The sequence below is a fragment of the Protopterus annectens genome, chromosome 1.part0, assembly GCF_019279795.1.
Source record: "Protopterus annectens isolate FY-2018-M chromosome 1.part0, PAN1.0, whole genome shotgun sequence".
Classification (NCBI taxonomy): Eukaryota; Metazoa; Chordata; order Ceratodontiformes; family Protopteridae; genus Protopterus; species Protopterus annectens.
The window spans coordinates 1,164,838,624-1,164,852,412 of NC_056725.1; the positions used below are offsets into that span (position 1 = coordinate 1,164,838,624).

Genomic DNA, 13,789 nt, shown 5'->3' on the forward strand with positions numbered 1-13,789 from the left:
ACAGGAGAGTCCTGCTGAGCCTGTCTGCAATCACATTGTCTTTCCCCGGAATGTGTGTGGCTACTAAGAAACATCGAGAGGCTATGGCCCAGTGCCATACTCTCATGGCCTCCCTGCAAAGGGGGTAGGACCTGGTTCCGCCCTGCTTGTTTATGTGCCAAACTACCGACATGTTGTCGGATAAAATCGCAACAGTACCCTGGGGGAGAGTATGATGAAGTGCTTGTAAAACCAGAAGCACTGCTCTCATTTCCAGGACATTGATGTGAAGGTGCACTTCGCGATCCTGCCAAGTGCCTTGGACAGTCCTGTCCAGATAATGACCCCCCCTCACCCTATCTGGGAGGCTTCCGTGGTCACTGTGGCAACAGGAGGCTGAAGAGCGAAAGGCCGCCCCCGGTCCAGGTTGGACCGACATAGTCACCAACGGAGATCTCGACGGCAACGCTCCGTAATCAGAATTAGGTGATCCAAGGGAAGTTCCTGGTATGACCACTGAACCGATAACAGCCATTGCAGCACTCACATGTGCAGTCTGGCTAATGGTACTAGGAGGATGGTTGCAGCCATCGTACCCAATAACTGAAGAATCTGTCTGGCAGGAACTCGAGATTTGGGTAACAAATTTTGGACCTGAGATTGTAGAACTTGAATTCTCTCTGATGGCAAAAATGCCCACATACTTTTTGTGTCTAACTCTGTGCCTATAAAGGTGATACTCTGAGATGGCCGCAGCACAGATTTTTTCCAGTTGAAAGAGATTCCTAGCGAGAGACCCAAAGTTACCGTGGCCCTCAACGCTCGAATCAGTAGATGCTTGGAGGTGGCAGTGAGGAGCCAGTCGTCGAGATAAGGAAACACTTGGAATCCGAGACTTCTCAAGTGAGCTGTCACTACTGCCAGACATTTGGTAAACACCCTGGGGGCTGTGGTGAGACCAAAGGGCAGTGCACGAAACTGGAAATGACTGGTTCCTAGGCGGAAGCGCAAATGACTCCTGGACTCCTGACGTATCAATATGTGATAGTAAGCATCCTTGAGGTCTATGGAGCACATCCAGACATCCTTCTCCAATAACGGGAGAATGGACTGAAGGGTGACCATCCGGAACTTGGACTTCTTCACAAAACGATTCAAAAGGCTGAGGTCCAAAATGGGCCTTACATCCCCTGTCTTTTTTGGCACCAAAAATAACCTTGAGTAAGTTCCTGATCTGATCTGGTCAGCGGAGACGGGCTGGATGACCCCTTTTTTAAGCAGCTTTGAAACTTCTACGGCTGCCAGATCCCATTGACTGGGTGGCACGTCCGGGATTTTCCTTGTGTGAGGAGGGGGCTTGAAAAAGGGAATGAGGTAACCTCCGGTTACAATGCGAAGCACCCACTGATCCTTGGTTATTGATTCCCAAGCCTGTGGGTGTTTCAAGAACGACTCGACTGGCTCCGGAGAAGCACAGCCGGGCCACATCCTAGGGACGTTGAGGATAGGAGGAACCACGAAAGGATTCATGGTCTCCAGAGTTACAGGGGCCTCTGCCACCTCTAGGACGGCGTCTTCCTGAGTCCCCCCCCCTGCCTCTGGAGGGGGGATCACTCGGTGGAGTAGAGAAGAATGTTTGGGATTTTCTGAACCACATTTTCCCTCCTCTCTGAGCCTTGGGATAAGGTCTAGAGGGAGCGGAAAAATGGGCCCCAACGGCAGTCAAGGTCTTGCCCTCCTGCTCGCTCTGAGTAAGAGTGTCCTTCACCTTGGGTCCAAACAAAGAAGACCCATCAAAGGGGGCGTCGGCGAAGGAAGACTTAAAGGCCTCCGCGAATGTACACAAGTGTAACCAGGCCTGTCTCCTAAGAGCCACTCCTGTGCCCGCTGCTCTACTCGCCCCTTCAGCCGCATAGGAGATGAGCCTCATGGACGAGTTGACAATAGAGGTCAGGGTAGACATCTGGGGCCTACAGTCTGAGCCAACGCCTCAGGAAGGTTACCCGCAAGGGACTCTCCTAACTCCTTGAGGATGTTCCTTTGGAGCCTTGTAAAATGACAAAGATAGTTCAGCGACCGCATGGTAAAGGTCGCTGAAGAAAGGGTACACTTCCCGTACCTATCCATGCTCCTAGAATCCTTATTAGGAGGATGAATAGACGTTGAAGCCTCTGCCACGTCCTGCTGAGTGGCAGATGCCACCACTATAGCATCAACTGCAACACCTTTAGTGAGGAATTCTTTCTGGGGAGGAGCTGAAAGAAACTTATTGGGCCTGGCGGGCACCGGTTTCGCTGTGTCAGGATGCTCCCACACCCTTCGAGAGATTAAGTCCAATAATTCGTCGAAGGGTGGAGACACCCAGGAGGAGGAGGGCTGGGCCCCAAAGGCCTTGAGGAAAACTGACTCCTCAGCGGAAGGGGCTTTGGATTGCCAACCACCTCTCTGTCTCAAGATCTCAAGGATATCCGAGAAAGAGACGTCATCTGAGGACGATTTAGGGGACCCTTCCGCATCCTCGAGGTCAGTATCTGAAGTGACGGATTCATCCTGGGAATCGACGTGCTTCCTCTTGCACAGTTTCTTCTTTGGGGGTTCATCCGAAGAAGATTCAGAAGGACCCCCCGGAAGAAGGGAACCTCCCAAGGGGGTATCCTCAGGCCCCAGGGCCCCACTGTCGTGGGAAAGAATGTCTCCAGAGGCACCAGTACCCAGAACTTGGGATGGTGGGGTAGAAACCTGCTGAACCGGCAAAGTCATGGCCAGCGCACTCCTCATGGCCTCAAAAGCAGGACCTCCAGACTCTGCAGAGGGCACTTGCTGAGAGACCACGGAGGTACCCGGAATGCCTGCGGCAGATGCTCCGAGGGGAAGACTGGGCATCGAAGAGGCGAGCTCTACAGTGTTGCCCTCGGCCCCCGCCGAGGAAGACCCGGTACCAAACCCTGACACCAAGGACAGGGTAGGAATGAAAGTCGGAGCAGAGGAACTCCAAGGGGGTCCCAGCTCCGACTGGACAATTCCGCTCCGATCCACCTGCACCAACTCCAACGGCTCCAAGGGGGTTGGAGGAGGAATCAAATGTATGGGATGCGGAGTGGGCTCCGAATCCGCGTGGGCTGGAGCCGAGATCATTTTGGTAAAAACTGGGGACTGGAACAGCCTCTGGATAACCCTATCCAAATCTGAATCAGATAGCCTTGAGGATTTGGAGGAAACAGATTGGGGCCAAGAAGACATCTGCCTCGGCTCCGATAAGGCAGGAGATCAGCTCCAAAAAGGTTCCAACACTGTTGGAGCCGAGACTGGACCCGACTGCAGCAGTGTCAGCGCCGAAGGCAGCTTCAGAGCCGAGGGGGAAGAGTCTGAGCCGAAAACCTCCATCGGCTCCGAGATCAATGGAGCCGAGACAGGTGAATGGCCTCTCGATGCACTAACCTGCGGCTCCGAAACCAATGGAGCCGAGGAGAGAAGCACCGAGGCAGACCCTTCAGCCATTGGCTCCAAAGCCATTGGAGCCGAGGAAGAAGAAGTCGAGCCTTGTTTCTTAATTGTCAGATCCGACGGACTGGTCGGAGCCGACAATCTATGCTTTTTAGACGTCGGGCCCGACGGACTGGTCGGAGCTGATGATCTCTTCTTTTTGGAAGCTGAAGAGGAAGCCAAAGCTTCTTCAAAAGAAGGCTTAACCAGACCCCTGAGTATCAACTTATCTTTCCTCTCCTGGAGAACCCTGGAGGAGAAAGCGTGGCATACACTACAAGAATCCTGTAAATGTTTAGGGCCTAGGCAGTACACACAGATAGCATGGCTATCTGTAAGAGACATCTTATAATTATATTTTGCACACTTCTTAAAACCCGACTTTTGCTCCTTAGACATTTTGACAAGAAAGCACAGGTGACTAGCAATAACACAAAGGGTAGTACTCAAATATGGGCTGAAGCCCTCTAACTTAAACGGGCTTAGCCCGCCACAACAGTGAAACAACAGAAAGGGAAACTACGTGGACAAAAGCCCTTTAACTTAAAAAAAAAATGGATCTAGCCCAAAATTAACTCTGTCATAAGGGAAAAACTTAACTTAAAACGGGCCTTGCCCAGTCCACAGAACCAATAAATTACAAATTTTCTCCAAACCCAATACAAACACTCACAAAGCTGTTAAAACAGCTTTTTAAGAGATTCCTGACAGAAACCCTAAGTGAAAAAATGACCAAAAGGTCAAAAACTTAACTTAAAACAGGCCTTGCCCAGTCCACAGAAGCTTGTGAAACAATAAAATACAAATTTTCCCCAAACTCAATACAAACACTCACAAAGCTGTTAAAACAGCTTTTTAAGTGATTCCTGACAGAAACCCTGAGTAAAAATGACCAAAAGGTCAAGAAAATCACTTAGCTCCAGCCAAGTCGAGACCACGTCCGTCTTGAAAAGCATCAAACGAGATCTGGGGAAGCAGGAGTGGTGCATTGTGGGATAAGGGGTAGCCCAGCCAATGAGAGACTTCACTCTAGTATAGTGGCCGAGTCGGAGCCGACGGATCGGCTCCGAACCCATCTGTTATGAATGAGGCGAGATAGGATCCCATTACATCCAACAGTTATGAGTGCTGATGCCACTAGGTATGATATAGGAGCTACATTACTGTAGGTAGATGGACAAATCAAGTGTTAAGACCTAGTATCTACTGTTCCAGAATACTAAATAATATAGAACAAACACAATCACAAATAGCAAAAGAGCACCTTGCAGATATGTGAGCAAGGTCCTCAGATTATAGAGTACACCGATTCTATTAAATTTATCACCACAACCCACTATCCAAAATAAGTTCTCAAGATACATGTTAAGACTTGAGAGTTTCCAGCTCAGACTGACCACAAACCACTGGCTCTGCATATTAATTTCTATGCTTTGGAGAAAGCACCACCAAAACACCAGAGGTTGCTTATGAGTTTGACATGTTTCAATATAAGAGCAATCCATATAGCTGGAAAGCAACTGATTGTGGCTGACTTTCTGTCAGAAAACTAAATACCTGTCCAAACACAACCTGATTCCAAAGGCAACTCTGTGGTGTATGTGCAGAGCATCATGGCAAACCAACCACCATGTACAAAAAGGCTTGACAGATTACAACGAGCTGAAAATGGTCAATAAATATATAAGGGATGTATGGCCTAACCACTGAATGCAGACAAAGCCTCTGTTGTAAAGGTTTATTTACTGCGCCTTTTTAAAAATATGCTGAAGTTTGTAAAGAAATGCATGAGTGATATCAAAGTCTGAATAAGAATAGTGAATAAGCCAAAATATCACAATGGTGGCCCAGTATCAACAGTGATGTTGCAAAGTTCGTGCTGGTATGCCAGAAATGTGAAATGTACAACCTATTATAGAGGACAGAACCATTACTAACAACTTTGGTATGGCATGGTCCTTAGTAGAAAATGTCCGCTGATGTGTGTGAGTTAGAATGAATGAGCTACCTTATATTATTGGAATATTACAATTGAGAGATATAGAAATTCTACATGTACCAGCAACAACCATCTAACAAATTAGGTAGTTTTAAAGACAATCTCTACCAGACATGGCATTCCAAATTAATTATTTACAGATAATGGTACACAATCATTATGGCTACATACATACTACTTCAAGTTCTCTTAACAACTGTCCAGTGAAGTAGCTGAAAAAGGCCCTCATGTCTTATTGGACTACTCCACACCAAGTTACTGGAATATGCCCTGCTCAGCTGATGTGTGGTAGAGAAATCAATACTACTATACCTGTGATGGAATCTATTAAGAAAAACTATCAAAAAGAGAAAAAAAATACTTACAAAAGACAGTATTACACCCAAACTCTACCTGTCCTTCAACCAGACCACCCAATGTGTCTAAAGTTGGAAGGGGATAGAGAATGGGAAACAATTGATGTTACAGTACGCAAAGCAAGTGAATAATGATCCTGCATGGTGAAAATAGATGATATCATTGTGAGTCATAACTCGAGAAATATCCTGGCCAGTCACGAGGAAAAGTCTGAACCAGCAATCGACATATCAGAGAGGCATGCTCAGATGTTCAAACCATGGATTTCAAAGTCCTCAGATAACTGAAGTGTACCAGTTCTATGAAATTTGCCACTACAACAAGCTATCCAAGATAAAGATGGAAATTCCAAATTTATGACAAGACACGAGACTACCCAGAGTGTCTTGAATCTCAATGTGACTGTGCCAAATTCTTGCCAGACTGTTTCAACAAGAGAAATTAGAAATGAGTCTAAAAGTTGTAATTATTTGCTGACTGCTCTTTCTTCCATGGGTTATGTTGCAGTAACAGTTTATCACCAAGAAGGTTCTCTACAAATGTGTTATAGTGAGTGCAACTACGCTTGTGGGCAGATAAGTGACTGATTCCTCTTTACTTTAAAATGTAAAGTGAAAAGCTTTTCTTTTTTATGGAAAAATTGCAGTGTTAGCTCAAAAAATGCTGTTTGAAATGTACTAGTTAAAATGTGTACAGAGTTTGAAATCTTTTCCTGAAGATGATGCAGTGCATCGAAGAATGGTAAGTCTGCACACCAGACATTTTGTATTTGTATGCAAGCATTGTTGCTCTCTCTGTCTCTCTTTGGGAGAGGTTTGATGACACGGTTCTGTGTGCAGCTTTCTACTGTGTATACATAGGTATGTATATGTGTATATATATATATATATATATATATATATATATATATATATATATATATATATATATACATATATACAATATAGCCACCTCATAAGGGCTAGGGTCTTATTGTGGGATAAAGTTTCATCCTTCTCCTCTGAGCTTATAACCTTAACCTCTCTGTTGCTTAACGTATCCATACTACTGTTACTTACATATCATGTTAATGTGAATTTATCTGTATGTAAATTTATGTGTTCTTTTTATTATGTTAATGTGAATTTATCTGTATGTAAATTTATGTGTTGTTTTTATTGTTGTGCTTTTCTCCCCGGGCCTCTGCTGAAAATGGACATGTATCCAGTTGGACTAACCCGGTCAACAAATGTAAAATAAATAAAAATAAAATAAAATAAAATATATATATATATATATATATATATATATATATATATATATATATACATATACATATACATATATATATATATATATATATATATATATATATATATATATATATATATAAATATAAATATATATGTATTTGTATATGTGTAAATGTCAATGTTGTCACAACATTTATTTCAGACACATATGTAGCCTCATTTTGTGCAGCTATGACAAAATTAAATATGCTGTCTCACACACACAGACACACACACACACACACACACACACACACACACACACACACACACACACACACACACACACACACACAACATAATTTGTACATAATCCATTGGGAAATTAGGGAAATTTGAGGATTTTTTGTTTTTATAGATAATGGTGGGAGGTGTACATACAAGAAGCTCAGAGAAAGTTGTGGAGACAGTATAGTGAAAAAAATGTGATAATGTATTTACACAAGACATTTATGTTGTTGCTTAAGGAGAGTATGCCATCTTATTCAGTAGGTTGGAAGTGTGACCAGGCACATGGACTAAATTTTCCATATCTGTCATCAGAATCATACGTCTATTGGTCAGAGTCAAAAAGTTCTGTATTAATGTACTGAAATGGCATGTCTGGGTATCAAATAAAAATGATTGCATGTGCAGTTGTTTTGTGAGACTGTGAAACATCATTGCAAACACTTAAAATGCCAAATTCTGAAACAATTTAGTCTTATGGCAAGGTGCTGCCTTGAGGTCTCATCAGTGGCGACTGGTGCAGGAAGCAACTTTTTGGGTGGGGCTAACTGGAATGGGGTGGGGCTCTATTGCAGCAGATCATTCATTTTTCATCTACACATTGCTTCAGTAAGTACTCACTCATTATTGCCACTTTACTGACTATATAAGCCTCAGGTGTCTAATTAATTTTATTAATTAATTAATTCATTCATTCATTACAATCAACAAGGTCAGCATCAGGTGAACTGGAGCCCTAGATAAAGGACTCCATTTCCCCCCATCACAAACTAGTCTCCCCAGCACATTCCTGGTATCCAGTGTCCCTCCCCTGCTTTCCTCTCATCCTGGCCTGACACCTTCCAGACAGATTACTTCTTTTACATTTTTTCACACTTTGACATACTCTTTAGCTCTCCCCCATGCTTTAACACATCTTAACTGGTGAAGACTCCAAAGTAATAAATTTGGAGACAGTAACTACATAAAGTCGGTAGGCTGGGGGCTGGAAGACCCCTAGAAGTCATAAGGTTCTAGATGGTATCAGGTATATCTTTGAGCTTTTTACAACCTTTTGACCTAATGATGGTCTGAACAAAAAAAAAAAAAAACATGAGTAAGGAAAGAAACATAGGCTTATTTTTTTTCTTTCAAGGAAGAACATGCATTATCTAAAGCTTAATATCCAGAGCTAATAAAACAGTTATTCCCAATAAAATAAGAAGGCAAACACTTGCATGGATATAAAAATCCCATCTGGGAATAGTGGATGCTTCTTACCCTTCCAAAAATAGTTTCAAAATGTGTACCCTTTAGGTGTAAGTCTTCTGCATTGTGCTAGAGAGGATGAAAGTAAAAGCACAAATGACCAGAGGCATTTATTACACAACTGAGGATCTGGGTGAAGAAACCAAAGCACATGGTAAAATCCATTAAGAAACATAGAATACATGCAGACTCCATACAGAAGGAATAACAGCAAGAAACACAACCAGCAAACTAAGCACCGTTCCTTAGATGGCAATACTACTCAATGCACCACTCTGCCATTGATCAGTTGCCATCAAAAACATCCTGCCCAGAGCACTACATGATACAGCAACATATTCAGTACAATGCTGATGTTATATAACACTATGATGGGAAGTGAAAAAAGTGAACAAAATTATGAAAATGTTGCTACTTCTAGATACATAGCAACTCCTCCCCACCATACATACAGCCATTTTCATCACAAATGATCCCCATACTCAGTTGCAGTTACTTTATTGATTGTGTATGCCTGAGATATCTGATTGTGTTAAACACAGACACACTACAGCATGCCAGTTGGCTTCATACAAATGCACACTACTTTTGCAAAGCCAGAAGAATGACTGCTTAACTTGAACAAATGACAACAGTGTTAGTCATTTTCATCCACAGATGACCCCTGTACCCTGCAATTAAAGCCACCGTTATTGATTGTCACATATCAGAATGAAATAATGTAAAAATAATAACACCTGACCACAGTAATTTACACACACACACACACACACACACACACACACACACACACACACACACACACACACACACACACACACACACACACACAGAAAATGTGACCACTTGTATGACTACGAATGTGCACTTTAGATGTTTGATTCTGCCAAATAAATTCATATATACATAAATAAACAGCACACATGAATTTATCCTCTCGAGTCACTGCTGTCAAAAGTGCAAAGCCACTGCAACCCATCTCCCCACATACCTTTCAACCTGTTAGCTGAAGAATAAAGGAAAAAGCTAATAACAATGGTGGTAACCCTTTACTTGTAAACCCTTCAATTCAACACAATCTATAACATTAAAAGCAACTGGAATAAAGGGAACCAACTCCCCATCCATGTGAAGCAGAGTTCCTCTAACTCAATTTAAGTGTAACTTAGACAATTATATGGAGAACAGGAAATGCATCCCTGGTTTGTCAGCTATGTCTGTAATGGACACAGGCAGCCTGTAAATGTTTCATTTCCCATGCCCCTGCTTACACTTATCAAGGGTACTAGAACTTGTCAAAGATTTGGGATGATGGCTAGGGTTAAAAGGGCCTTGTGGTCGTTAGCCTAGTACACACCTATGAACCTATGAAACTCTTCACCGCATTCTCATGGTATATCAAGCTATTCCATACAGTGTTACAAAAGTAAATCCTTCCAAACTAATTCCTGACAGACAAATATGAACTGACATGACAATGTTAGAGCTAAAACCTGAGCATAAAATTATTCCGTGCTACATAATTAAACAGAATGACCAAAACGCCAAAGCTTTGCGTAACAAGTTTTACAACCAATGTCACTTTGCACATGTAGACAACTTACCTGTCATTCAAATAGATCAAACTGTCCGCTGAACGTTAGAGGGACACAGAAAGCGTGACACAACAGGTGCTGCAGTACAGGAAATGCCTGAGCCAGGATCTTCCAAGGTGCAAATAAAAGGTGGTAGCATGGTTAGACAAAACAGAAGACACATTCATCTGGTTCCTGGTGCGTGTGAAAAAAAATCCAGTGTTTCTAAGAATCAAACAAGTCTGAACATGGAATAACCAGACTGATATGCAATATAACATACCTGTACTAAGAAGAGAGCTAACTCTCTGGGTGGAAATTCGAGTTTGATTATACACAGTGACAGACCGTGTGCTGTCCAACCAAGGAAATTGACCGTGTCTACTCCTCTCTCTGCTCCTGATCCTGTTTACTTGGCTTTGTCTAGTGAGTGTAAAATAATAACGCTTATTATAATAGCCTGTCTCAAAAGTTTTCCTTCTACAACTTCTAATTCCACGTTAGGTATCAGTTCCACAGTATTTGTCTGGCAGTTAGAACACATCATTGTCATTTTAAGAGTGTGCATATCCCATAACGCATTGCAGTTTCTAACCATATATCAGTTGTATTTAGTATGACTGAAGTGTTAATTTCATTTCTGTTGAGATGGCATGTTTTACAAAATAACTGCTATCTGTTTGACTAAAATGATGGTGTAGCCTAACATTTCTAAGACTACCAATGAATATTACGAGGTAACCATTACTGCACACTCTGACATTCAACACATAAAGCAAACTACACTAGGCTAATCATACACTAATATCCTATTGGACAGCAAACACTATCAACACTCTCCAGCAGGCTATTAATGTACAGATATCTTCTGGTAAAAAAAGACAAGTGTCTCTTCATGGCAGGCATTTTTCTATGCCTGCTGAATGCTGCTTTGCTGTTTAGCAAACGCAAAAAAAAATAATCAAAACAAAAAAGTATCACGTGCATGTGTGAATGAGTGAGTGAGTGAAAGTGAGTGTGTGTGTGTGTGTGTGTGTGTGTGTGTGTGTGTGTGTGTGTGAGTGTGTGTCAGTTTATGTATCTACTAAACTTCTCTTCTTAATAATTCAGGAAAATACAACAATGTTGACAGAAACACACAGAAATAGAGAGAAAGGGAGACTGTTCATCTTCTTTTTCATGTATTAAGGATATAGCCAAAGGTGAGAGGTTGGAATTGCTGAAATATATTATCAGCCTATAATGCCTGATTTCATTGACTGGCAGTAATCTTGAGTAATTTTCAGGGAATACACAGAAGGGATAGTTGGTAGGCATTGGGGGGCGGGGGGGTTGCAATACCTTACTCTATATGATTTTTTCTCATTCATTTGATAAAAATGAGACATTCCACTTCTGATACAATGTCATGCCACCAGCCTACAATGTCAGGTCCTGAACTATGCATACTTAATAATGGCACTAGACTTAGGATTTCAAGATTTCACTCAGAAAAGCAACATATCAAGGCACAGCTGCCATCACAGGTTCTTCTTCTTCTCAGTTGACTGTAAGTTGATATATATTAGGCATACTCAGCAGTGTTAATGGTGGATGAATATTTACACATGTATATAGACACACACACACACACACACACACACATATATATATATATATATATATATATATATATATATATATATATATATATATATATATGGTTTACTATCAAAATCTGGAACGGCAGTTACGCAAAACAGGGATGGTCGAATGCATGGTTCCCAGTTTCTGTAACACCATTCTGTAAATGTTTGAATCCACCTTAGCAAATGCTAGTGTGCATTCACTCATCTGAGGTCGATGTTCTGACTGGAGAGTGCACTACAGTGGGGATCAAGAAATTTACCCTTTTCCTCACTGTAGTGTGATCTCGGAGTTTGTATATATAATATGGAGGAGGTGTCAGGGGGCACAGGAGGTCTTGCCCCCTGCAAAACGTTAGTAGAATATCACCAGGAGTGAAGGTAAACTGGGTAATGTTGATAATATCGAAGTACAAATTATCGACATTACCTCTGTTTTTATTTTGATTAAATAACGTTTTTATTTTAGACATTTTTTGGTCAAGTAAATACATGCAGAACTGTGATCCCTGATTTTGATAGCAAACCGATATATGTATATATGTATACACACACACACACACACACACACACACACACACACACACACACACACACACACACACACACACACACACACACATATTTGTGTGTGTGTGTGTGTGTGTGTGTGTGTGTGTGTAATTAAGTGGCAGTGTGATCATGAGCAAAGATATGTTTTGGTTTTATTGCTAAGGTTGTAAAGTTGTTTTGAAGGTTGCATGGTGTGTTTGTATGTATGTTATGCACACGCACGGTTTAGTGCAGGATTGATGGCATCTATTTTATGTAGTCCTTGATCACCTGTTTAAGGATTTCATCATCTCCCATTCATAGATAAGCTTTCTCAACTAAACATTAATCCCTATGTTGTGTACCAGATAGCAAACTGGCTCACTGCAGAGTTCGCATTGCTAATGTAGTGGAGACCTCTTCTAGTCAAAGAAGTGTGGTCAGCTATGTTTCTCAGGGCTCCAGTCTGGGCCTCCTCTTCTTTGGTATCAACTTCTCTTGAATGTAATCTGACGTTAAAGGGCTTTGTCTCACTATGTTTGTGGAAGCCTTTTAATTAGGTGCAGTTGCTAAATTCCCCTCTTGTCTCTCAAATTCTCCATCAGAGTCTGGATCTGGCCAGTGCCTGGTGCATCATACATGTGCTTACCCTGAACACACACACACACACACACACACACACATGCAAACACATGCGCATACACACACACACACACACACACACACACACACACACACACACACACACACACACTGTAGTGCACTTAACGTTGACTCTTGCCTTCCTCTTATCACGTCACTCTGACTCCTGTTAAAAATGGATGTCACCATCAAGAATTTCAGTGATTTGTATGAAAGATATACTGTAATTACAACTTAAAGGGGTTACAACTTAATTGCATTTAATTGTGGATTTCAGAATGGAACAGCTGTGCACTACCTGATAATTTAATTGTAGCCCTGCATTTATATATAATGTCTTAAATAACGCTTTATCAAAGGTATGATAATACAAGTAAAGGGAACATTAACAGGGATCTGGCTTCTGTTTTGCTTGGAGTCAGCTATATGCCCATTCTAAAACCCCCATTGTACAATTAACAACATCTAATGGTAAGAGCAGATCCTGATCCAGAGCACCCCCCTCCTTGGAATAGACTCCCTCTACACATCAAACACTGCAACTCCTTAGCTATCTTCAAAACCAACCCAGATGCTTCCATCATTAATTATAAATGTATGCAAGGTATTTGCAATAGTGATTTTGTTTTTAATCTGGGAAAACTAGTATAGTCATGCTACTGCTTGGCTGAATCTAAGCTTCCTGAGGGCTCTCTGGCTGTAATTTTAGTAATGAGCTATGAACCTATGAACTATTGGAATAGTAATAGGAGCAGCTGAATTAAGTACTGAAACCTACAGTTTTTCTACAGTTTCAGCAAAATAAAAATATTCACATACATATGTGTGTGTGTGTGTGTGTGAGAGAGAGAG

General features: G+C 41.8%; 1 long non-coding RNA gene across 1 annotated transcript in view; it reads right to left on the reverse strand.

The window, feature by feature from the left end:
• LOC122801699 overlaps positions 1-10,493 on the reverse strand; it is a 122,922-nt gene extending 112,429 nt beyond the window's left edge. The window contains exons 1-2 of the long non-coding RNA XR_006364785.1: positions 10,423-10,493; positions 10,170-10,334 (exon numbers count right to left, since the gene is read on the reverse strand). This is a non-coding gene — a long non-coding RNA (uncharacterized LOC122801699). The remainder of the gene's footprint in view (positions 1-10,169; positions 10,335-10,422) is intronic.
• Positions 10,494-13,789: the final 3,296 nt, after the last annotated feature.